Consider the following 27,016-nt stretch of genomic DNA (forward strand, 5'->3'; position numbering starts at 1 on the left):
GCTGCCTCCAAAGACTGCCCCTTGTCTTGTGCTCTGGACTCCAAGTATCATGGCCATCCATCACCTCCAGAACACACCCCATCAGTCATCATTTTATTTTCCCTCTCTTATATTTTCTACCTTTTTAGTTTTCTTTCCCCTCTTCCTGCAAGTAGAACAAATGCTTCTACCACCTTAAAAAATACCTTGCTTCTAGATCATTGTAATAAACATAACCAGATCAAAATGCTTTATAAATGGGAACATCTGAGCCAAGGAGTTGGGATAAAAAAAAAAAGCAGCTATATTCTGATTATAATAAACACATATTACATATAAGGATATGAAGATATTATAAATAAAAAGATAGAAAAAATAGATCCTTCCAAGCTCTAAGCAAAATATAGTGTATATAGATAAAGGAAACTTTGAGATGAGAAATATTACTAGAGATAAGAAAAGGAAGTTTTATAGAGATAAAAAGTTTAATTTACCAAGAAGATACAGAATAAATCTAAATCTGTATGTGCTTAAAGATACTATTCTAAATTTGCATATTCTCCTAAATAAAGACAACAAAAATTAGCAGAAGAGGAAATATGTATCAATAATGTACTGTGGGTTTTAACACACCGCTAAAAGTAATTTACAGAGCAAGCAGACACACACACAGAGTAAGATGTCAGATAGTTTAATTAACATGATCTGACTGAAATATCAATATACTGTGCTATCAGCTGAATGTAGAAATGCACTATCACTATTCCTACAGATACATTCAACCAAAACAGGCATACGCATGTACCCAAAGACATTTACAAGAATATTTATAGCAGCGCTGTTCCTAATTTGTCAACAATTGGAAACAACCCAATGATATCCAGGCAGATGAAATAAATGAATTGTATTTAAAATATATATACCTTGTCTCAATTTTGCTTCTTCTCAAGCCATCAAAACTTTTCTTTGTTTGCTTCTCTGACAATCTCAAGTAAAAAATATTTTCAGGAAAAAAAATATCAGCTGTTTCCTCACTTCCATTGCGCTGTTCAGTCCTTAGCAATATTCCCAGCCCTTGTCATGCCACAGAAATGGTTTTGGTCAGGGCAGCAATTACAAAACTCCACTATTTTGTTTCTTATTCCTGTTCTAGTAGGTTGGTTTCTTGGCATCACCTGAAACGGATGGTTACTCCCTTCAACTTGCATTTTCTTTGTCCTTCATTTATTAAAAATTTTTTAATTTATTTAAATTATTTAATTTTATTTTAATTCCAGTATAGTTAACATACAGCGTTACATTAGTTTCAGGTGTGCAATGTGGTGATTCAACAATTCTATACATCACCCAGTGCTCATCACAGGTGCACTCCGTAATTTCTTGATTTCTCTCTTGGCTCTCTGTCACTAAAGCCTTTTCCTTTTTCTTTTGTTTTCAGTGTCTTCTGCAGCCTCTTGTTCTGTCATTGCAGGTACACTGAGACAGGGGGCCTCATCTCTGCTCATCCTGGCCAATGATATTCAGTCCCCTGCTTTTGTGCCATGTCTGTGCCCAGGTAGCAGTACAGTTATGTGATTGGGCATGGACTCTGAAGTCTGCAGATCAAGGTCTCTAAACCCACCCCTTCTCCTGAGCTTTAACCAGAGGGGCCCTAAAAATAAACTTAACCCAGATCATATCTGTGTAGTGAACCAATGTTGCATCCCCTTTACGTTTATAAATTGTTGAAAGCCCATATCCTCTTCTCATATTACCAGACCCGATTTATGTGTTTCTCAGATTTGCTTGGCTACGTTGTCTGCTTGGTGAAGCAGATGATGCTCCGGGAAGATCACTTGGCACCAATGGCATTCTTGTCAGTGCAGAGAGGAGATGTGAATCTACTGAAGAGAAGCTTCCTGATCTCTGTCCTTGCCCTCAAGATGGGGGCTGACTTCTCATTGCACCAGGCTGCCCGGCACTTGGCCCTGCCTCAGTAAGCAGCTGCTGGTGGTTCTTCATGTTGCTAGAAACAGGACAAAGCATGCCTCATCTCACACCTCTGACCTCACACTCCAGGGATCTCTCTTCCTGTCCTTGGGCTTTGCCGTCACTGCTAAAGTGCAGATGCCAGAAGTTTCATAAGCTTCCCCCGCCACCCCCATCCCACTGGCTTTCCAGGATGGGTCTTTCAGAATGCAGTTTGCAGAAAGGCAGGCATAAAATGCTGGAGCGTGCCCTTTCGCTAGCTAAATGTCACTGCTCTTGTGGAAAAAATAACCGAGAAATGTGGGAGAGTTACACCCCAGTGGGAGAGAGAGGGGGACACTCTGTTCAGTGAGCAAGAGGAGATAGAAAGCAGCCAACAGATTCTGCTTCCTCTCTCCTCCCTAAGAGACTGTTCTGGGACCCTGTTTCCATTTTCCCTCTCTGGAGTTGTGTGAGCAACCAGCTAAGTTTCCAGGTCATCTGGACAGCTTGGGATGCACTCCTTTGCACTTGCTTTCTCTCATCCAGTTCCTTCACTTTTACTTCCCTGACCTGCATCCCCTTGGCAAATCTTTGGCACTTAAATTTTGACTCAGGCTCTGTACTCAAGGGAAACCACACTGAAGTACTCACCATACAAAGGTAAAAGGGAGCATAATCCTCTTGATTCTTTACCAAGTGCCTGTGCTTTCTGCTAAGTGATTTACATTTATCTCTCTGAATCCTCACAGAGACTATGTAATAGATATGATCTTTCTCCTAATACAGTGAGGCACTGAGGTTCAGTGAGGCTTAAGTAACTTATTCAAAGTGGCACAGCTAAGTGTGACAAAGCTAAGGTGCCAACATCCGGTGTCTGGCTTCCGAGGCAGTATCCCTCTCCCTGTTCTTCACTGTTTCTGATATCAGGACATTGTGGTCTGAGAATTCTGAGAAGACTCCATGTGGTAATTCGTTGTTGGAGTTTTCAGAAGCTTTGAGAATGATTCAGGGAAGGACATTTTAAATATCCAGGCACAGCACCATAAGAGAGTCCTAAAACGACAGGGTTATCAGTAAAAACAGATGGTTAAAACACCCTTATTATTAAACATTTAGATATCGCGTATATAGTCATTCTAAATGGAATCCCATTAACGAGCCAACGAAAGGTCATGAAACAGCTGTTGCAGAAGGGACACAGACATCCAACGGGAGAAACAAAGGAAGGGGCGCCCCCCTACCCCACCTAGCTCAGTGCTCCATCCGTGTGTGAAATCACTCGGCCAAGCTCCTCTATTCCATCCAGATCTGTCTGTTCTCCTCATAAAGATCTTTGAGAACAAAGAGTACAAAGATTTAGTTAGAAAATTAATCTTGAAATGAAGTAGAGGGGTCCTGACTGCCAGAGACTGACCAGGGAAGGATGTCCTCACCGTGCACGGACTGTTACTGGCAGAGATCTCTGTGTATCTGGAGGTTCGGGCCAGTATTGTGCTTTGGAAATTGGAGAAAGAAATTGGAGAAAAACAGAATTTGGACCCCAGCATAGCACTCAGCATCTCTCCACATGGCAAATTACAAATGGAACCTCTGTGTCCCTGTTGCGGGAAGGAGAGGTTTTTTTGTGTGATTAAGGCATCAGATTGTTTACAGATCTAATCATTTTCTCTTGGTCTGATAAAGTGCTGGAAGATTGACCTCTTGAACATTAATTCATAAATGCTTACTTGTAGAAACAGGTGGATTTGTCTAAATGTGAGGAAAGCATTAATACCCCTTGCCTGATACTGAAACTCTTGCCTTTAAACGTGAGAATCGTTCCAGGGACCTCCAGGAGCTCAGCTGTGCCGTAGGAGGTTAGTTCTCTGACCATCATTGCCAGGAGAGTCCTTTTCCTCTTCTGTATTGTCCCTGGATGCTGTTCAGTCACATAGCTGTAATGCCAAACCCTCACCTAAATAATCAGCACTTGTCTCTTAACATATGTAAACCTCTCATCTCCCAACAAAACCTTAACACACATTGTCTAGAGTTGTAATATCACCTGGAAGTCTTGATGAAATGTCAGGACATTCGGATTCAGTAGCTCATAGTAGTGGGGGGGGGGGAGGAGGGGTTTTGGAGCTGAGATTCTGCATTTCCAGCATAGCTTCTGGGTATGTCAGTGCTTCTGACCCATGAACAAAACTTAGAATACCAAGAGCTTAGAAGCCCACCTTGATTTTCTTTTGAGTATTTTGAAGGTCATTTGGTCCCTACAAAAATGTGCCCCTTGAAACTGCCTCATTGTTACCAACAAACTGTTCTGGGCACCACTGAAGAAATGTGCAAACAGATGGGGATAGAGTTAGAAACACTGAGAACATCACACGAGAGCTGTTCTCATTGGCCACACTGTTTTAGCTCTCGGCGCAAGCACAAACTGCTGACCTAAAGGCTTATTCTCAAAATTACACACACACACAAATGGATTTTGCCAACACTACTTGACTAATATGCTTGTTCCTGAGACTACCAGCCTTGTTTTATTCAGTCTCAAATTGGTTATTTTTCTTCGAGCAATTTCAATTATTGTATAGGGTAAAAAGATTTAAATGTTAAAGCACATCAACAAAAGTAGCTCAATTGTGTATTTAAATTCTGTATTTGTTTTAACAGAAGTAATGCTTGTTATTCTGCCTCTATTTTAGGGTTTTCATTTTCTGTCTGGAGAATTCAGTCATTTTAAGGTCTCTGTCTCTCACACACACACACACAAACACACAAACTATTGTGGAAATGCAGCTAGTCCAAAACATGTTTAACTGTCTAGAACAGATGAGGGAAAGGGGTATTGAACTAGGCAGCTTTTTCCAGATGCTTTAGAAATGCTTACTTAATATGTAGTGCCTCTTACCCAAAAAGCATAGCTATGTGTTATCTTATATAGAAAAACACCTTATTTGGAGAAAAATTAAAATAAACATGTGGTTATATATAAACTGTACCAGTTATTAGGTTTATCCCTTACATTCATTTTTGAAAACTGCCTGCCTCGATCGAATCTTTACCACCACATTTCAGTAATGTCCTCCTGGTCACTGTCCCTGTCTGTAGAGGCTATCTATTCTAAGTAGATATCAACTCCAAAACAATTTGTTAAAAGACCCTTACTTTAAGGAGATTAAGACCTTAAGAACCTTTTATCATATCATTCTCTTATTTCGAGACATTTGCTCAAAACCTCTAGTTCTCAACCCACTACTCAACACCCTTCATCAAATAAATTAATAACCAAAATCTTAGATTTGAGAGACCAGTATATTCCTCAACAAAGGTAAAATAAGGAGCGTACACCAGTAAGTTAGCCGTGATTTGTTTTCTCTTGTCCATACTGATCTGTGCTATTTAACTATGAATTCAATTTCTTTAAAAATATATAGATCTATTCAAATTATTTCTTCTTCAGTGAATTTTGGTAGTTTGTATATTCAGAAGAATTTCTATTTCATCAAAGTTGTTAAATGTATGTGCATAGAGGTTTTTTTGTCATATTCCCTTAGTACACTTTTAACATATGTTGGGTCTGTAATGATACCATCTTTTTTCCTCCTGGTATTTATAATTTGTTTCTTCTCTCTCTCACTTTCTCTCTCTCTCTCTCACTCACTTTCTCTCTCTAGTTAATCTGTACAAAGTTTTACTAATCTTATTAGACATTTGAAAAAGCCAATTTCTGGTTGTATTTATTTTTCTGTTTTTAATTTTATGTATTTATGCTTTTTATTATTTAGTTTTTCTGATAACTTTGGTTTAGTTTGCTCTTTTTCTAATTTCCTAAAGAAGAATTATATCATTAACTTGGAGTCTCTTTTCTTTCCTCATATATGCATTTAATGACATAGTTTCCCCTAAGCACTACTGTAGTTTTACCTCACCAATTTTGATATGTTGTACTTTCATTGATACTTGCTTTCTGGTCCCTGGATTGTTTATAATCTAATTTCTTATCTTAATTATTACCTAATTCTAAGAATTGGGGGATTTTCCAGATGTTTTTCTGTTGTTGATTTCTAGATTAATTCCATTATGATTAGAGGATATATTTTGAATGATTTTAATACTTTTGAGTATGTTATGGTTGTTTTATGACCCAGTATATATTCTATCTTGATAGGTATTCCCTCTGCACTTGAAAAAAATGTATATTCTGGTCTTCTTTGGTGGGATGGTGTTGTTCAGGTCTTCTATCATCTTGGTAATTTTTTTGTCTATTTGTTCTATTACTGAAAGATGATACTAAAACCCTCCAAATATAATTGTGGGTTTGTATATTTCTCCTTGCAATTCTTCCAGTTGTATTTTAATACCATTTTTGGTTTTGGTTTTGGCTTTCCTGTGTGTGCATACATATAAAAGATTGTCTTCTTAGTGAATTGACCCCTTATTACATAATGATGCCTCTTGGTAATTTTCCTTGTTCTTAAGTCTACTTTGTTTAATATTAATAGAAACAATGCAGCTTTTTTTTAAATTAAGTGTTTGCACATTACATATTTTTCTTTTTACTTTTAACCTATCTATATCAGGATGTTTCAAGTGAGAGTCTGAGTTTTTTTGTCCGACTTAATGATCACTGTCTTTTATTTGATGTGCTTAGACCATTTATATTTTATGTAATTATTGATACATTGGTGTTTTAGTCTGCCATTATTTCGGTTTTTGCCCCCACTATTTTATATTCTTTCCCCTCTTGTGAGTCAGTTTGAAATATTTAGCTATATATTTATATTCCATCTTAATTTATCTACTCTTTTTGTCTTTATCTCTTTGTGTGGTTGTTCTAGGCATTGCTACATACAAATGTTCCTTTTTATAATCTATTAAAATTAATATTTTACCCCTCACATAAAATGTAGGATATGTATCCTCCCCCTTTTATGTTGTATCTGTAGTTGTCATATGTATTACATCTACATATTACATTACATTAAAACCTAACCAGGCAGTACTATAATTTTGGCTTTCTATCATCATATGTATTTCAAAAAACTTTAGAGGAGAAAATAATCTGTCATATTTACCTAGTCATTTACCATTTATGTTGCTCTTCCTTCATGTCTAAAGTTCCAATTTTCTTTTTTGCTGAAATTCTTCCTTTAACATTTTAGAGAAGGCATGCTTTTGACTAATTCTCTTTGTTTTCTTTCAACTCAATCTGTTGTCGTTATTCCTTCATTCTTCAAAGATATTTTTATTGGATAGAGAATCCTTTGTTGGCAGTTCATTTCTTATGCTACTTTTAAAATGTTGTGTCCCTTTATTCTGTCCTTTATTGTTTCTCATGAAACATCCACAGTCATTCAAATATAATTGTGATATTTTTCTCTGGAAGCTTTCTAGATTTTTTTTTAATGTTGGTTTTCAGCAGTTTGATTAAGATGTATCTGGACATGGTTGGGGCTCCTGGGTGGCTCAATCAGTTGAGCATCTGACTCTTGGTTTCTGTTTGTGGGTTTGAGCCCCACATCAGGCTCCATACTGACAGAATCCTGCTTGGGATTCTCTCCTCTCTCTCTCTCTCTCTCTCAAAAATAAATAAATAAACTTAAAAAAAAAAGATGTATCTGGAAATGGTTTTCTTTGAGTTTATCCAGTTAAGGGTTCATTAAGTTTCTTGAAACTGTAATCTCTTTTACCAAATTTTGGAGGTTTTCAGTAATTTGTTCTTTATTCTGCATGGTTTCAATTGGCATGAATGTTATATTTTTTTATACTATTCCACAGGTTCCTGAGGCTCTGCTTTTTTTTTTCCAACATAATTTTCTCTGATATTCAGATTGAATATTTTCTATTGCTCTATTCAAGTTTACTAATTCTTTTCTGTGTCATTACTTAATTTTTTTAGTTCTAAAATGTCCATTTTATTTTTTACAGCTTCTCTTTCCCTGCTGAGAACTATTATCTTTCCATTTGTTTCAAGATTGTTCAACCTTACTTCATGAAACATAGTTATTATAGCTGTTTTAAAGGTCTTTTGTTTTGTTTTGTTTTGGGGATTTAGATCACCAGGATACACATCAACACAGGGTGGGCAGCTGTTGAGTGTTTTTTTCCTTATGAGTTGTTGAGATTTTCTCTTTTTTTGTGTATCAAGTAAGTTTAAATTGAATCCTAGACATTTTGAATATAATCTTATAAAACTCTGAGTCCTTTTGAAATCTTTGGGTTGTAGGACTTCCAGTTCTAGCCAAGTTGACTGGTTTCACCATCTCTTGGAAATACTCCCCACCCCCACCACCACCAAAAGGACAAAATATATGCAAAAGTGGTTTTCAAGACACTGGATATCAGGCCATTAAGGACAGTAATCTGTAAGGGATAGGAACAAAATGAGGAGAACTCTAAGATTGCCCCTTTAAATTTTGTGAAAGAGTTATTAGACCGTGATGCAGGAGGTGGAAGCAAAAGCAGACCACAGTGGCTTCCCTGAGTTGAGTAGGTTAAGTTGAACAACCATGGAGACCAAAGTGGCTAGAATTTACAGTACATATAATGGAGATGGGAGAGATGTGAAGGGGTCGGACCCACTTTGAGTATTCTGAATAATACTGATCATTGTACGTGTGTGAGGAAACTACTTGATGTTAGCAAATAACCACCCCAGAAAGATCAGAGGAAACATTCTTTGGAGTTCACACAGGACCAGAAATATGACCTGTTTTCACCAGCCAGAAAGGAAAACCTTATATCCCATGGAAAATCTAATAAAGTACTCAGAAGTATCTTATTTCAGTAGTGAGAAATAATGAGCCTTAGGTTAAATGCTGCTCTGATTCTGCCTGAACAAATCTTAAAAGCAAGACACAAAAGACCAAACTGTTTCTTAATTACATCTCAAGGGGAAAAAAAAAGATTGAGAATATTTATAGGATAACAAAAATGTCCAGCACCTAACAAAGTAAAATTCACAATACCTGGAATCCAGTTTAAAAGTCACCAGACATGCAGAAGAACAGAAAAATATGATCAATAATGAGAACAAAAGCCAATCAATCCAGAATTGACAAAGATGTTAGAATTGGCAGAGACATTAAAAGATATTATAACCATATTATATATGTTCATAAATTTAAGTAGAGACATAAGAAGATATTTTTAAAATCCAAATCAAATTTCTAGAGATGAAAACTATAATGTCTAAGATGAAAATTACATTGGATGGTATTAATAGCAGGTTAGATATTATTAGAAATAAAGATTAATGAACTTGAAGACAGAAATAGTAACTATCCAAGCCAAAATATGGAGAAAAAGGAATACAGAAAAAAAATCAGTTAACTGTGGGCTAACTTCCAGAAACCTAATATTAATGTAATTGAAATCTCTAAACTAGAGGAAGCAGGAAGAAAATTAAAATATTTGAAGTAGTAGGAGGAAAATCTCCCAAATTCAATAAATGCTACAAACCCCTACAATCAGCAGACTCACTGAACACACACTTGCTCAAAATAATGATAAAAAGAAAATTCTTAAAATCAATCAGAAAAAAAGATTTTTCAGGTGTAAAAGAATGAAAATAAGGATGACATAAGATCGCTTATTGGAAGCAAGGCCAACAGGAAGATGGTAGACAACATTCTAAAAGTACTAAAATAAAAATCATTTAAAATTTTTTTAATGTTTTATTTGTTTCTGAGAGAGAGATAGCATGAGCAGAGGAGGGCCAGAGGGAGAGGGAGACACAGAATCTGAAACAGCCTCCAGGCTCTAAGCTAGCTGTCAGCACAGAGTCCGATGCCGGGCTCTAACCCACGAACGGTGAGACCCTGACCTGAGCTGAAGTCTGACACTTAACCGACTGAACCACTCAGGCACCCCTAAAATAAAAATTATTATATAGAAATATTTACCCAGTGAAAATATCTTTCAAAATTATATCAAAATAAACCATTTTTCAGACCTAAAAAAAGCTGAAATAATTCATTGTCAGCATGAAATGTTAAAGGACGTCTTCTGGCCCAAGGTAACTGATTATCAGATTTAAAACTATATATATATATTTGAAAAGACTAGAAAATACCAGACATATAAGATTTCTTTTATTTAAATATCTTTAAAAAATAAATTTTTATACACATTTGATAAGGAATCAGGTTCAAACATATGTTGTCATTCAAGACAATATATGTGTGTCTGCACAGTTTGTGCATTGTGTGTGTGTGTGTACATACATATATAGAATCTTGACTTTTATTTATACCAATATATGTAATACAAAAAGTTCTACCATCCTAATATTAGTTATAAAAAACCTGTTGTGATTATATTATCATAAAAGGTATAATTCAGAGCAAAGAATATGAGATAAAAAAAGTTTAATAATTATAAAAGAAACAACTCATAAATAATACAAAAACTTTTATGTACCTAATAATAGAGCTTCAAAATATTTGAGGAAGAAATTAATAGAATTGTAAGGACAAATAAACAAATCTAAACTTATATTCAGAGATATATATATTCCTTCATCAAAAATTGATAGAACATAGATAAAAATTCTAAAATAACTTCTGGCAAACTGAATCCAACAATATGTTAAAAGAAAAATACAACAAGGTCATGAAGGATTTTTTCCAGGAATACATGGCTGGTGTAACATTAGAAAATCAATCAATCAAAAAGAATAAAATCTTGCCATTTGCAACAACATGGATGGAAGTAGAGTGTATTATGCTAAGTGAAATAAGTCAGTCAGAGACAGACAAGTATCATATGATTTCACTCATATGTGGAATTCAGGAAACAAAACAGATGAACATAGAGGAAAGGAAGGGAAAAAAAGATAAAAACAGAGAGGGAGGCAAACCATAAGAGATTCTTTTTTTTTTAATTTTTATTTATTTTCGAGAGAGAGCAAGAGAGACAGTGTGAGCCAAGGAGAGGCAGAGAGAGAGGGAAACACAGAATCTGAAGTTGGCTCCAGGCTCTGAGCTGTCAGCACAGAGCCCAATGCAGGGCTCAAACACATGAACCATGAGATCATGACCTGAGCTGAAGTCGGAGGCCCAACTGAGCCACCCAGGCACCCCAAACCATAAGAGACTCTTACTTTTTTTTTTTTTTTATTTCTAGGAAAGAGAGAGAGAGACAGCGTGAGCAGGGGAGGGTCAGAGAGAGACGGAGACACAGACTCTGACACAGGCTCCAGGCTCTGAGCTGGCAGTCCGCACAGAGCCCGACGTGGGGCTCGAACCCAGGAACCGCGAGATCATGACCTAAGCGAAAGTCGGACGCTTAACCGACTAAGCCACCCAGGTGCCCCCATAAGAGACTCTTAAATAGAGAGAATAAACTGAGGGTTGCTGGAGATAAGATGGGAAAGGATGGGCTAAATGGGTGATGAACATTAAGGAGGGCACTTTTTGGGATAAGCACTGGGTATTATATGTAAGTGATGAATCACTGGGTACTACTCCTGAAACTAATACTACACTATATGTTAACTAACATTTAAAATCTAAATTAAAAAAAAAAAGAAATCATTCTGATTCATCATATTAACAAAATAAATTAGAAAAAACATATTATCATGTTAATAAGTGGAGAAAAAGCATTTAACAAAATCAAACATTCATTCTGATAAAAACCCTCAGCATTTGGTGTAGAAAAAAGCCTTCTTAGCCTGGCAAACATCATACATAATGGTGAAAGATTCAATTCTTCTAACTAAGGCCAGGAATCAGACAGAAATGTTGCTCTCACCACTTCTATTCAGTATTGTACTCGTGGTTCTAGTCACTGTGACTAGCCAAGAAGAAGGAATAGAAATTGTCCAGATTTAAAAAGAAGTAAAATTTATGGAGAAAATTTGATGAAATTTTACCTAAATAAATAAAAGCTACTAGAAATAGTAAGTAGATTTAGCAAGGTTGCAGAGTATAAGTTTAATATACAAAAATTAGTTATATTTTTATATATTAACAAATAGTTAGAAATTGAAATTTAAAAGCAATAACACACAATATTATCCCAAAATATGACATAACTGGGAGTAAATCTGACAAAAAGTATGCAAGACCTGTACAATGTGATCCCAGTTAAAATTCTGGCTGATTTTTCTTTGTTTTTTTGTGGAGGGCAGGTAGAAGTTGCCAAGCTAATTCTAAATTTTATTGAAATACAAAAAGAATGTAAATTAGTTTTAAATAAAACATAAAGTTAAAGAATTAACTCTTCTTGATTTCTTTCTTCTTCTTCTTCTTCTTTTTTTTTGACAGGCAGAGAGTACATGTCAGTGTGAGGGGAGAGGCAGAGAGAGAGAGGAAGAGAGAGAATCCCAGGCAATCTTGGTGTTGTCAGCACAGAGCAGGAAGCTGGGCCGAATTCACAGACTGTGAGATCATGATCTAAGCCAAAATCAAGAGTCAGACCCTTGACCGCTTACCTGACTGAGCCTCCCAGGTGCCCCAAACTCTTCCTTTTTTCAAGGCTATTATAAAACGGAAGTAATCCAAACAGTGGAATTGGCATGAAAATAAATAGATCAATAGAAAAGAAGAAAGATTCTAAATATATATGAATATATCAACAAGTATAGGCAACTGATTTTTGACCAAGGTACAAAGGCAGGAAAGTGGTAAATTGGATATCCTATGCAAAAGAGAGAAAGGGAGAACTTCAATCTATACATCATACTATTTATAAAAATTAACTCAAAATAAATCATAGATTTAAGCATAAAATCTAAACTTCTGGAAGAAAACAAGAAAATAAAAAGATAAGCTACAGACTAAGAAAAAAATACTTTGTCCATTTTTAATATTGAGTTCACTATTTCCTTATTGAGTTTCAAGAATAGTGTAGATAAAAGTCTTGTACAAGACGTATGTTTTAAATATATTTTGGTTGTCTTCTTATTCCTTAAACAGTCTCTTTTTTTCTCCAAATTTTTATTTAAATTCCATTTAGTTGGAGCACCTGGGTGGCTCAGTTGGTTAAGCATCTGACTCCTGGTTTTGTCTCAGGTCATAATCTCATGGTTTGTGGGTTAGAGCCCCATGTCGACAGGGCAAAACCTGCTTGAGATTCTCTCTCTCCCTCTCTCTCTGCCTGTCCCCTGATTGTTCTCTACCTCTCTCCCTCTCAAAATAAATAAAAATTTTTAAAAATGAAATAAATTCCATTTGGTTAACATAGTTGAATATTAGTTAGAGGTATAAAATTTTATGATTCGTAGAATTTCATGACTCATAGAATTTCATGATTCATCACTTACATACAACATCCAGTGCTCATCACAACAAGTGCCCTCCTTAATCTCCATCACCTATTTAACCCATCTTCTCATCAATCTCCCCTTCAGAAACCATCAGTTTAAACAGAGTCTTTGAAAGAGAAGCCATTTTTAATTTTAATAAGGTCTGTCTTATCAACGTGTTCATTCATGGATCATGCTTTTCGTATCATATTGAAGAACTCTCACCTAACCCAAGGTCACATATGTCCACTCCTTGTTTTCTCCTAGAAGTTTTATAACTAGGTTTTACATCAGTACTCTAATCTACTTTATTACATTGTGCAAAACAAAAACTAAAGCCAAAAAATTTTTAAAGTTTGAAAATATTTATAAATCAATAAAGGACTTATATCCAGAACATACAAAATAACTCAAAACTCAGTAATAAGAAAATATACAACCTAGTGAAATAAGTAAAAACAATGAATAGATACTCCACCAAAGAAGATGTACAGGTGGTTAATGAGCATTTGACAAGATGCTTAATATTATCAGTTATTAGGAAAATGCAAACTAAAACCACAGTGAAATAACACTAGTCACCTAATAGCATGACTAAAATTGAAAAAAACTGGTCAAACCAAATATTGGCAAGGATGTGGAGGAAATAGAACTTTCGTGGGCTGCTTTTCATAGGTCAGATTTTTAAATGGTACGCTCATTTTGGAAATGAGTTTAGTAGTTTCTTGGAAAAGTTAAGCACATACTATGTGATCCATCTTTCCTCTCTGAGATCTTACCCAGGAGAAATGAAAACATATGTCCCCACAAAACTGCAATTTGGGCTTTTATTAATAGCCCCAAACTGGAAACAGCCCAAATGTCATTTAGTAGAGGTAAACAGACAAACATATTTTGTATACCCACATGTATTAGTCTATATCCACATGTATTAGCTTCTTAGGGCTTCCAGGACAAAATGGTGGCCTACCCAACAGGTATTTATTATTTCACAGTTCTAGAGGCTAGAAATATAAATTCAAGGTGTCAGGGTTGGTTCCTTCTAAGTGCTGTGAAAGAGATCAGTTCCAGACCTCTCTCCTAGCCTCTGTCAGCCTCAGGAATTTCTTGACTTATAGTTGTTGTTCTCCCTGTATGTTTACATCCCTTTCCCTCTGTGCATTTCTCTGTGTCCAAATTTTCTTATTTTATAAGGACACCAGTCATATTGGATGAGAGACCACCCTAATAACCTCATTTTAACTTGACTATCTCTGTACTGACCCCATTTCTAAAGAAGGTCATGTTCTAAAGGACTAGAGGCCAGGACTTCAACATATCTTGTGTAGGGAAGGGTAGGGGGAGACACATTCTGCCCATAACTCTATGCAGTGGTTACTATTCTTCAATAAAAAGCAAGAACATGATTCTGAACACATTTATGGATGAAAGAAACCAGACCCCCCCCCAAAATACACCATACTATATGATTCCATTGATATAAAATCCTACAAAATGTAAACAATCTATAAATGATTTACTTTCATTATAGAAGGCAGATCGGTGATTGCCTGAAGCAAGAGATATGTGGAAACTTTTGTTGGTGATGAATGTTTGCTGTTTTTACTGTGATAATTTTGGTCATGCAGACAAAATGATTTAGAGAAAGACCAATCAAATTCAGTCAGTGGAATGCAACAACACAGAAAAGTAATCCAATTATTGGCAAAGTTGGGAATCATTATCCAGGACAAAGGAACCAGTGGTACTCCCCTCTAGCTTCATCATCATGTCAGTTATGCTCTCTGTATAGGCATACCTCCCAGATAGTATGAGTTTGGTTCCAGACCACCACAGTCAAGTGACCTTGAAAAGAGGAACTTAACGGAGGACCATGGGGGAGAAGAAGGAGGGAAATGGGGAGAAGGAGAGAGGCAAACCATGAGAGACTCTTGAATGCTGAGAACAAACTGAGGACTGATGGGTGTGTGTGTGGGGGTGATAGGCATGGAGGAGGGCACTTGTGGGGATGAGCACTGGGTATTATATGGAAACCAACTTGACAATAAACTATTTGTAAAAAATAAATTAAATAAATAAATACCAGGGAACCATCCCTTTAAAATATTAAAAAATAAATTAATTACTTAAATTAAAAAAAAAAAGAATACTTCCTGAACAGACAGACCTTGAACAGTCAATGAGCCTTCTTTAATATAGCAATACTCACAGGTGCAGAGCCTATAACAAGCTTTTAAAACTAACAAGAGACAGAAAGCTAGTCAAAATGACAAGACAGAAGAACTCTCCTCTAAAGAAATTCCAGGAAGAAAGAACAGCTAAACAGCTGCATAAAACAGATATAAGCAACATAACTGAACAAGAATTTAGAACAATAGTGATAAAATTAATCGCTGAGCTCGAAAAAAGCATGGAAGCAATCAGAGAAGATATTTCTACAAAGACTATGGAGCTGAAAAACAGTTGTGATGAATTAAAAACTGCTATAAATGAGGTGTATAATAAAATGAAGGTGTCCAATGCACGGATTGAAGAGGCAGAAAGGAGAATAGGTGAATTAGAAAACAAAATTATAAAGAAGAAGCCGAGAAAAAGATAAACTGTTCCAGGAACACGAAAGGAGAGTTCGAAAGCTGAGTGATACAATCAAATGGAACAATATCCATATCAGATGAATTCCAAAAGAGGAAGAGAGAGGGAAAGGCACTGAGGGAGTACTTGACAAATTATAGCTGAGAACTTCCCCAATCTGGGTAAGGAAACAGACATTGAAATCCAAGAGACACAGAGAACTCCCTTTAGATGTAACTTGAATCGATCTTCTGCATGACATATCATAGTGAAACTGGCAAAATATAAGGACAAAGAGAATTCTGAGAGCAGTTAGGGATAAAAGGGCCCTAACATACAAAGGGAGACCTATCAGAGTAGTGACAGGCCTATCTACTGAAACTTGGCGGGCCAGGAAGGAGTGGCAGGAAATCTTCAATGTGATGAACAGAAAAAATATGCAGCCAAGAATCCTCTATCCAGCAAAGCTATCATTCAGAACAGAAGGAGAGATAAAAGTCTTTCCAAATAAACAAAAATGGAAAGAATTCGTCACCACTAAACCAGCCCTACAAGAAATCCTGAGGGGGACTCTATGAGGGAAATGTTGCAAGGAATGCAAGGTACCAGAGACACCAACACAAGCATGAATCCTACAAAGGACACAATGACTCTAAATTCAAATTTTTCAATAATAGCACTGAATGTAAGTGGACTAAATGCTCCAATCAAAAGACATAGGGTAGCAGAATGGATAAAAAAACAAAATCCATCTATTTGCTGTCTATAAGAGACTCATTTTAGACCTGAGGACACCTTCAGATTGAACATAAGGGGATGGAGAAATATCTATCATGTCACTGGAAGTCAAAAGAAAGCTGGAGTAGCCATATTCATATCAGACAAACTAGACTTTAAAGGCAGTAAAAAAGGATGAAGAAGGGCATTATATAATAATTACAGGGTCTATCCATCAGGAAGAGATAACAATTATAAATGTGTATGCACTGAATATGGGAGCACCTAATACATAAAACAATCACAAACAGAAACAATCTTAAGGATAAGAATGTGCTAATAGCAAGGGACTTTAATATTCCACTTATAGCAATGGATAGATCAACTAGTCAGAAAATCACTAAAGAAACAATGGACTTGAATGACACATTGGACCAGATGGATTTGACAGATATATTTAGAATTCTACATCCTGAGGCTATGGAATTCATTTTATTCTCCAGTGAGCATGACACATTCTCCAAGATAGATCACTTACTGGGTTATAAAGCAGCCCTCAAAAAATATAAAAGAAGCAAGATCATACCATGCACATTTTCGGATCACAATGCTATGAAACACGAACTCAATCACAGAAAAAAGACTGGAAAACCTCCAAAAACATGGAGGTTAAATAACACACTACTAAAGAACGAATGGGCCAATCAGGCAATTAGAGAAGAAATTTAAAAATATATGGAAACAAATGAAAATGAAAATACAACTATCCAAACTCTTTGGGATGCAGCAAAGGCAGTCCTAGGAGGAAGTACATTGCTCTCCAAGCATATTTCACTAAACTAGAAAAAGCACAAATACAAAACCTAACAGCACACCTAAAGGAACTAGAAGGAGAGCAACAAAAGCACCCCTAACCCAGCAGAAGAAGAGAAGTAATAAAAATCAAGGCAGAAATAAACTATATAGAACCCAAAAAAATAAATGGTTGAATAGATCAATGAAAGCAAGAGTTGGCTTTTTGAAAAACTATACAAAATTGACAAACCTCTAGCCAGGCTTCTCAAAAAGAAAAGAGAAAGCACCTAAATAGACAAAATCATGAAGGAAAATGGATTTATTACAACCAATCCCTCAGAAATACAAACAATTATCAGGGAATACTATGAAAAATTATATGCCAACAAACTTTTAAGAAATGGAAAATACGGGGCGCCTGGATGGCTTAGTGGGTTAAACGTCCGACTTTCACTTGGGTCATGATCTCGCGGTTCGTGGGTTCGAGCCCCGCGTCGGGCTCTGTGCTGACTGCCAGCTCAGAGCCTGGAGCCTGTGTCAGAGTCTGTGTCTCCCTCTCTCTCTGACCCTCCCCTGCTCACGCTGTCTCTCTCTCTCTCCTAGAAATAAATAAAACATTAAAAAAAATTAAAAAAAAAAAGAAGAAAATAAGAAATGGAAAATGCCTAAACACACATACACTACCAAAGTTCACACGAGAAGAGATAGAAAATCTGAACAGACCCATGACCAGTGAAGAAATTGAATCAGTTATCAAAAATCTCCCAACAAATAAGAGCCCTGGGCCAGATAGCTTCCCTGGGGAATTCTACCAGACATTTAAATCAGAGTTAATACCCACTCTTCTCAAGCCATTCCAAAAAATAGAAATCAAAGGAAAACTTCCATACTCATTCTATGATTCCCAAGCCAGACAGAGACCCAGCAAAAAAAGAGAACTACAGGTCAATAACCTTGATGAATACGGATGCAAAAATCCTCAACAAGATACTTGCAAATTGAATGCAACAGCACATAAAAAGAATTATCCACCACGATCAAGTGGGATTCATTCCTGGGTTATGGGGCTGGTTCAATATTCACAAATCAATCAATGTGATACATCACATTAACAAAAGAAAAGATAAAAACCATATGATCCTGTCGATAGATGCAGAAAAAGCATTTGACAAAATACAGCATCCCTTCTTAATAAAGACCTTCCAGAAAGTCGAGATAGAAGGAACTTTCTTAAATATCATAAAAAGCCATCTCTGAGAAGCCCTCAGCTAACATCATCCTCAACGGGGGAAAACTGAGAGCTTTCCTCCTGAGATCAGGAACCCGACACAGATGTCCATTCCCACCACTGTTGTTTAACATAGTGCTGGAAGTCCTAGCATCAGCCATCAGACAACAAAAGGAAATCAAAGGCATCAGAATTGGCAAAGAAGTCAAGTTTTCACTTTTCACAGACGACTTGATACTTTACATAGAAAACCCAGAAGACTCCACCAGAAGCCTACTAGAACAGATTCATGAATTCAGCAAAGTTTCAGGGTACAAAATCAATGTACAGAAATCAGCTGCATATTTATACACCAATAATGAAGCAACAGAAAGAGAAATCAAGAAACTGATCCCATTCACAATTGCACAACAAACCATAAAATACCTAGGAATAAACCTAACCAAAGATATAAGAGATCTGTATGATGAAAACTATATAAAACTTATGAAGGAAATTGAAGAAGACACAAAGAAATGGAAAAACATTCCATGCTCATGGATCAGAAGAACAAATATTGTTAAAATGTTATTACTACCCAAAGCAATCTTCATGTTCAATGAAATCCCAATCAAAATTGCACCAGCATTCTTCTCAAAACTAGAACAAACTATCCTAAAATTTGTATGGAACCACAAAAGCCAAAGGAATACTGAAGAAAATCAAAATGAGAAGCATCACCATCCCAGACTTTAGCCTCTACTATAAAGCTGTAATCATCCAGAAAGTTTGGTATTGGCACAAAAACAGACACATAGACCAATGGAATAGAATAAAGAACTCAGAGTAGAGTTCTCGGAATTGGACGCACAAATGTGCGGCCAATTAATTTTTGACAAAGCAGGAGAGAGTATCCAATGGAATAAAGACAGCCTCTTTAACAGATGATGCTGGGAGAACTGGACAGCAACATGCAGAAGAATGAAACTGGATCACTGCCTCACACCATAGACAAAAATAAACTCGAATTGAATAAAGGACCTGAATGCGAGACAAGAAACCATCAAAACCTTAGAGGAGAAAGCAGGAAACCACCTTCTTGACCTCAACTGCAGCAATTTCTTTCTTGACACATTCCCCAAAGGCAAAGGAATCAAGAGCAAAAATGAACTATTGGGACCTCTTCCAGATTAAAAGCTTCTGCACGGCAAGGGAAAGAATCAATAAAACTAATAGGCAACTGATGGAATGGGAAAAGATAGTTGCAAATGACATATCTGATAAAGGGCTAGTATCCATAATCTATAAGAAACTCACCAAACTCCATACCTGAAAAACAAATAATCCAGTGAAAAAATGGGCAGAAGACATGAACAGACACTTCTCCAAAGAGGACATCCAGATGGCCAAAAGACACATGAAACGATGCTCAATGTCCCTCATCTTCAGGGAAATACAAATCAAAACCACATTGAGATACCACCTCACGCCAGTCAGAGTGGCTAAAATGAACAAATCAGGAGACTACAGATGCTGGCGAGGATGTAGAGAAACGGGCACCCTCCTACATTGCTGGTGGGAATGTAAATGTGTGCAGCCCCTCTGGAAAACAGTGTGGAGGTGCCTCAAAAAATTAACAGTAGAACTCCCCTATGACCCAGCATTAGCACTGCTAGGAATTTACCCAAGGGATACAGGAGTGCTGATGTATAGGGGCACATGGACCCCAATGTTCATAGCAGCACTCTCAACAATAGCCAAAACATGGAAAGAGCCTAAGTGTCCATCAACGGACGAATGGATCAAGATGTGGTTTATCTATATAATGGAATACTACATGGAGATGAGAAAGAATGAAATCTGGCCATTTGTAGCAACTGGATGGAACTTGAGGGTGTTATGCTGATTGAAATAAGTCAGGCAGAGAAAGACAGATACCATATCCTACCACTTAAAGGGGTTTAGGAGAAACTTAACGGAGGACCATGGGAGGAGAAAGGGAAAAAATAATTGGGGAGAGGGAGGAAGGCAAACCATGAGAGACTCTTGAAAGCTGAGAACAAACTGAGGGCTGATGGGGGGTGGAATGGGGAAGGGGGGTGAGGGTCATGGAGGAGGGCACTTGTTGGGAAGAGCACTGGGTGTTATATGGAATAAACTATGAACAAAAAAATGTTTTAATAACTTACCCAGTGTTACAAAGCCATAATATGGCAGAGTTGGGACTTGAGCCAGAAAGCAGTCTGGCTCCAGTCTGGGTTCTTAACTACTATGCATTTACTGCCTTATATTTGGGATTAAATGTAAACTTTTAGCAGGAAAGAAATCAATGTTACTCAGTAAAAATGACAGTCCTTGTATTGAAGCAACAGTTTTCATTATCCAACATTAAAAAATACTTCTGCTCAGTTATTTTTACTATCTACAAAAGTTTGTAACACACAGTGGAGACACACAAATATCGATTAGTTGACTTGTCACATAGTCAGTTCTCAATTAGCCAAACTGATGAAACAGAGATCAGACAAGTACTCACGAATCCTTTATAGTTGGTCTGTGAATCTCTAATATGCTAGAGCAAGATGGAGAGGGTTTTGATCTAAGGTTACCCTTCCTAAATGTACTTCCCTTGTACATTTACTAAATTGTCTCTCAGATATTCTGCAAGCTATCAGTAGATTTTCTTTAACTTTCTCTCATTAAAAATATAATTTTCTATATTTTAGAAGACATTTTACTCCCTTAGCCACTGTGAATCTGTAACTTATCCCTTTGATAGCTCAAGGGTGGCCAGTGGGTTTCATCTGTAGTGTCAGCTCTGGGTAGCTGTGTCTCCCTTGGAACAATGGATGGAAGTATGAGGCTTTCTCCTGACAAAATCATATGGAGCTGTATCTACAAGGGACGAAGGGAGGCATGGACACAGAGTCACACTCATTGCCATCCTTGTGGCCCACCTCCCTACTCAGTACTATGTGTCCAGCCATCAGAGTACAGTAATGGTGAAGGATTCAAGCACCACTGTTAAGAGGATCCTCAAATAGTAAGAAGGATCTCCTCACTTTATTAAATTGAAGTTCAGTAAAGACAGAGCCATTACATTGATTTCCACTGGCATTCTTCAAAGTCAGCTGGGATTCTACTCCTCCTATTTCCTCAGCTTCAAGGGACTAGCCTCTCAAATACGTGATTCAGGAATCCAGGATCATTAGAAACCCTTTAACTTCAAAGTTGAGAAACTGGAGATGATGCAAGTCAAATCAAGGGTGGAAATGGAACCTGAAGACCTAGTACTTTGGCAATTGAACATAAGAATACTAGACTTATATGAGCATTGCTTTATCTATCTATGAAATGTTACCTATTTCTCAAGGGTGAATCACTGGAAATAAGAGAATACATTTACAGGATAAAGAAAGGGAATATCTGAAAATCATTAGAATTAATTTTCCTAATATTAATTTAGACAAAATCAAGTACTCCATTTAATGAAGTACGTGATGGGGGCATGGGTGGCTCAGTTGGTAGAGTGTCCGACTTCAGCTCAGGTCATCATCTCACAGTTCATGAGTTCAAGCCCTATGTCAGGCTCTGTGCTGACAACTCGGAGCCTGGAGCTTGCTTCAGATCTGTGTCTCCCTCTCTCTCTGTCCCTCTCTCACTCACATTCTGTCTCTCTCTGTCTCTCAAAAATGAATAAATGTTAAAAAATTTTTAATGAAGTGCATGACAACACTAAAAAAAGTTATTTGAAATGCTCTATGGAGGAAGTTACTCAATTTTCTTCCATCAAGTGGCCCACTTCCTAGGAATCTAAGGAGAAGGTCTCTGTTTGAAGAAAAGGAAAAATAAAAAATAGCTCAGTGGAAGACTGAAGAAGGGAAAGTTGGGTCAGCCCCTGCCATATACAGAAAAGCGTCTCAACCAAAAGGGCAGTGATTGCCTCAGAATACTGCACAGTCCTCAGAGCATGTTAACTCTTCTGCGTATTGCTTTCCTGCTGTACAGAGACACAGGACATCATGTTCATTCCTTCTACCTTAGAGACCCTGGCATCCTGGACTACTCCTCTGGTGCTTGGATTTCTTTTCCCATCGCCTGTGGCACATCTCTTCAGAGCAAAGATTTCAGGCCCATCTCTCTGGTGGACCAGCCTGAGACACCCATGAAAACTTATGGCAGAAAAAGAAATTACAAAGTTCTGTAAAAATATTTCTGCCATTTTAATTTTAGAACATGAGAAATAAACATCTAAAATTGAAAGTAGCCCAGTGGCTTTAAATACCTAGCTATTACTTGCTTTTTTTTTTTTTTAATAAACTGCCTAAATGAAACTGAACCCTTTATTCCTCCAAAAAAAAAAAAAAAAGACTGGATAGAACTATGTCATTTCACAAGGTGACTTTTTTTTCAAAGCCTTTTTGACTCTCAACTTTAAAAAGGATAACATTCAATAATAGCTAAAAGCCTCACATTATTCACTGCTCTTTGAGCTTCTTGTGAATGTGGTCTCTGATCATGGTGTTTTTGGATAGACTCCCTTTATAACAGCTGCCCAGTGATCCATTAAAATGACAAGCGAAGGGCCACATAGTGGGCTGAGTGCACTTAGTGCAACTGTGACAGGAGAGATGACAAAAAGGTTTCTTCTAGTCAGTTGCAGAGATGCCTCTACACCTGGGAGCAGAGGGAGAACTTTTAAGTTAAAGCATAGAATGATCTTTGAAACTCCAGGGACTGGAAATGGAATTGAAGAGCTGTGGTGCCAAATGAATCAAAGTGATTTTAAATTGGTATTCGAAACCAAAGGATGCAAAGCTAGTTAAAAGGATTTGCTATAATAACGTTCCAATTATTACCTCTTGTCAATAGGTCAAACTATCATCTTTATGAAGTTTTATGGACATCATCGAGTAGAGTAGATGACACCATCCAGGGTTATCCATTGTTAATTGGATACCCATAACAATATTCTCTGTTAATATCCCCCCATTGTTAATTACAATCAAACCTAGATTGTTTATACTAACAGAGCTTAGATGGATGACAGAGAACTGCAGGTCACCTCCCAGGGATTTTTTTTAGCCAGCAACCATTAATACTCATGAGCTTACTACTGCAAAGATCAAATTCTATAGCATAAGCTTTGAGAAACACAAATGTGAAAACTTTGCTTTTTTGACACAGGTTTTTTAAAGGGACTCCATTTCTAGTTAATGTGAGCAACAATGAATTGGATTAAGAAATAAGTGCTACATGATTTCTATCTGTTAGATTAAAATATTAAAGTCATAAATAAGAGGCCCTTCTGTTTTAAAATAATATTAGATGTACAAAAAGTTGCAAAAGAGAATGGAATAGAATCCCATGAAACTTTTACCCATCTTTCTCCAATGGTGACTCTTTTTACAACTGTAGTATGGTATCAAAATCAGTAAATTGACATTGGCACGTGACTATCAACTAGATTACAGACATTATCCAATTTCACCAGTTTTTACACAAACTCATTGTGTGTATGTGTGTGTGCGCATGTGTGTGTAACTTAAACGGTTTTATAGGCAAGTTCTGCCAAATTTTCAAGAAATAGATTATTCCCAGTGTATATTAGAGGAGTACCACATGAAATGTCAATATTTGGCCAGTTGAAAATCAACTCTAAGTTGTAAACTTGATATGATTCCATTTGCACTATTGAAAATTTACAATATTATGCTCTTCAATTTTGTTTTCTTACTGAGTTTATTTTTATTGCTTTGATTTTTTTCCACAGAAGTAAACAATATGGTATCTTTGAAAGAAATGTAAGTAGTTTTGGGGCACCTGGGTGGCCCAGTCAGTTAAGCATCTAACTTCACCTCAGGTCATGATCTCACAGCTCGTGAGTTTGAACCCCGAGTCCAGCTCTGTGCTGACAGCTCAGAGCCTGGAGCCTATTTTGGACTTTGTGTCTCCTTCTCTCTCTGCTCCTTTCTGCTCATGCTCTCTGTCTCTCAAAAATAAATAAACATTAAAAAAATAAGAGAGGGGCATCTGGGTGGCTCAGTCGGTTAGGAGTCCGACTTTGGCTCAGATCATGAGCGCACAGTTCATGAGTTTGAGCCCTGCATTGAGCTCTGTGCTGACAGCTCAGATCCTGGAACCTGCTTTGAATTCTGTGTCTTCCCTCTCTGCCCCTCCTCTGATCACACTCTGCTCTCTCTCTCTCAAAAATAAACAAACATTAAACAAATTTTTTAAAGAAATGTAAGTAGTTTTTATATCAATCTAAATGAACATTTTACAGCTGAGGCAAAGATTCTTTTGGATTTTCTACGTAGGCAATCTGATGTGAATAATGACAATTTTATTTCCTTTCAAATCCTAACATTCTTTATCCTTTTTCTTGATTTGTGGCTCTATTCCAGGATCACTAGAATAATGTAGAAAGAACATGATAGTAGTGACTTCTTGATTTTCTAATGGGATGATTCTAATGTTCGGTGTAGGTTTTGAGTAGATAACTTTAGTCATATTAAGGGAGTTCTCTTCTGTTTCTTACCATGTCTTTACCAAGAGCTTTTTTTTAATTAATCATGAAAGAGTATAGAATTTTACCAAATTCTCTCTCTGCCCCTATTGAAGTGTTTGTAGTTTTTTCTTCTAAATTTTTATGATTAACTACATTTAGAGATTTTCTTATGGTAACCACTCTTCCATCTCTAGGTTAAGCCCATCTTGGTCAGAATGTAGTTTCTGTTCTTTATATTACTGAATTTAGTATACTTTTATCATGCCTACCATTTTTTATTTTTTTATTTTATTTATTTATTTTTTTTAAATTTTCTTTTAATGTTTTATTTCTAGGAGAGAGAAAGAAAGAGAGAGAGACAGCGTGAGCAGATGAGGGTCAGAGAGAGAGGGAGTCACAGACTGAAACAGGCTCCAGGCTCTGAGCTGGCAGTCAGCACAGAGCCCGACACGGGGCTCGAACCCACGAACCGCGAGATCATGACCTAAGCGAAAGTCGGACGCTTAACCGACTAAGCCACCCAGGTGCCCCATGCCTACCATTTTTTAATGTAGATAAATGAGTGATATTGTCTTAGAATTTTTTTTTATTATACAGTCCTTGTCTGATTTTGGTGTCACAGTTGTGCTGACTTCAAAGGTAAGTTGGAAAAACGCACTTTTCTATTCTCTAGAAAAGTCTGTGCTGTGTGAAATTGCTGTTCTTGCAGATAATAGAATTCTAGAGTTTGGAGGAAAATAAGTTTTAATCAGCACACATGTACCATTACCATTAGTAATTTTTTATACTGGCATATTAAATAGTATGGTCAAGTTTTTTAAATGTGGTGGTTTTACATAACATAAATTGGTCCAGTCTTCCAGTTTACTAATTCTTTATTGGGGAAGGTGTTGTTTTCTGGAGCTCCAATAGGTGAATATAGTGGTGATCTGGAGAAAATCTTGTTGAGTATGGCAAATACCATGTGATGGTATCAGTAGTTGTTTTACCAGGGTTTAAAAAATCACAGCACAGTCACCAGATTTACATGCTTATCTTGCTACTATTTGGTGGAACATGGACCCTAATCCTGACAAACTGACATCAGAAAACTTAAAATCTTGAATTCCACACTGAAAAAAGACATAAATCTATTCAGTGCCTGATTTCCTGGGAAGTGTTTAGTGACTGTAAAGTAAGCAATGAAAGAAAACTGGCTGTTCATCAGTAGTTGCTGTCAAATTCTGGTCTCTCCAAATATATTGGCCACTGTTCATGTGCCTTGGGAAGCAGTCCTTATTCTTCCAGAGGAATATGCCAGAGAAGTAAGTACTCTTTGAAACTCACTTACATTTTGGGAAAAAAGAGATGCCTAACTCCCTCTACAGTGAAAAAAATAAATACATAAAACACACACACACAAAGACATAAGTCATAAGAGGCACTATCATAACTACTCCCTGGAATATACTCTCAACCCCTCAACTACTGCCTGGCCTCACTATAGTCATTTGGCCAAATCACAATCCTAGTTAAAACCAGCTGTTTGCATATTTCATTCCTGTCTCTGTACAGCTAATATGGCTACAAGAAAACACAATCACACTTACCGATCCTATTTCAAATTTCTAATTTTAAGTCAAATGGACCCTTACTTTATGAGGCCCAACTTCCCTATTTCATTCACTCTCCTATTCTGTTAGACACATACAGTCAATTCTTGTTATTTGCTGCAGTTACATTCTTTGAAGTCACAACAGTGAACTAATGCATACTGAGCCAGTCAGTGCTCCCAGGAAAAATACAGAGTTAGGTTCCTAGAGGCTTCTGGCCACATTTCCATCAACTATTATGTATGTATGTATGTATGTATGTATGTATGTATGTATGTATGATCTTGGTTTTTTTGTGTGTGTTCATTTAAAAACATCTTATTTAATCTATATTATTGATTCATTAACATTTAATTCAGAGGCAATAGCATTATACCTCATGCCCGAATTGTCTAATAGACATATTTTCTCCACACGGCACACTGCAGCCTCCTTACTCTTAGGAACACTAGACA

General features: G+C 36.8%; 1 long non-coding RNA gene across 1 annotated transcript in view; it reads right to left on the minus strand.

Moving 5' to 3' along the window:
• Positions 1-2,758: 2,758 nt before the first annotated feature.
• Positions 2,759-27,016, minus strand: part of LOC120223074 — a 69,162-nt gene continuing 44,904 nt past the window's right edge. The window contains exon 4 of the long non-coding RNA XR_005526186.1: positions 2,759-2,982. This is a non-coding gene — a long non-coding RNA (uncharacterized LOC120223074). The remainder of the gene's footprint in view (positions 2,983-27,016) is intronic.

Source organism: Hyaena hyaena, unplaced genomic scaffold (assembly GCF_003009895.1).
Source record: "Hyaena hyaena isolate Hyena2069 unplaced genomic scaffold, ASM300989v1 scaffold_944, whole genome shotgun sequence".
Lineage (NCBI taxonomy): Eukaryota > Metazoa > Chordata > Mammalia > Carnivora > Hyaenidae > Hyaena > Hyaena hyaena.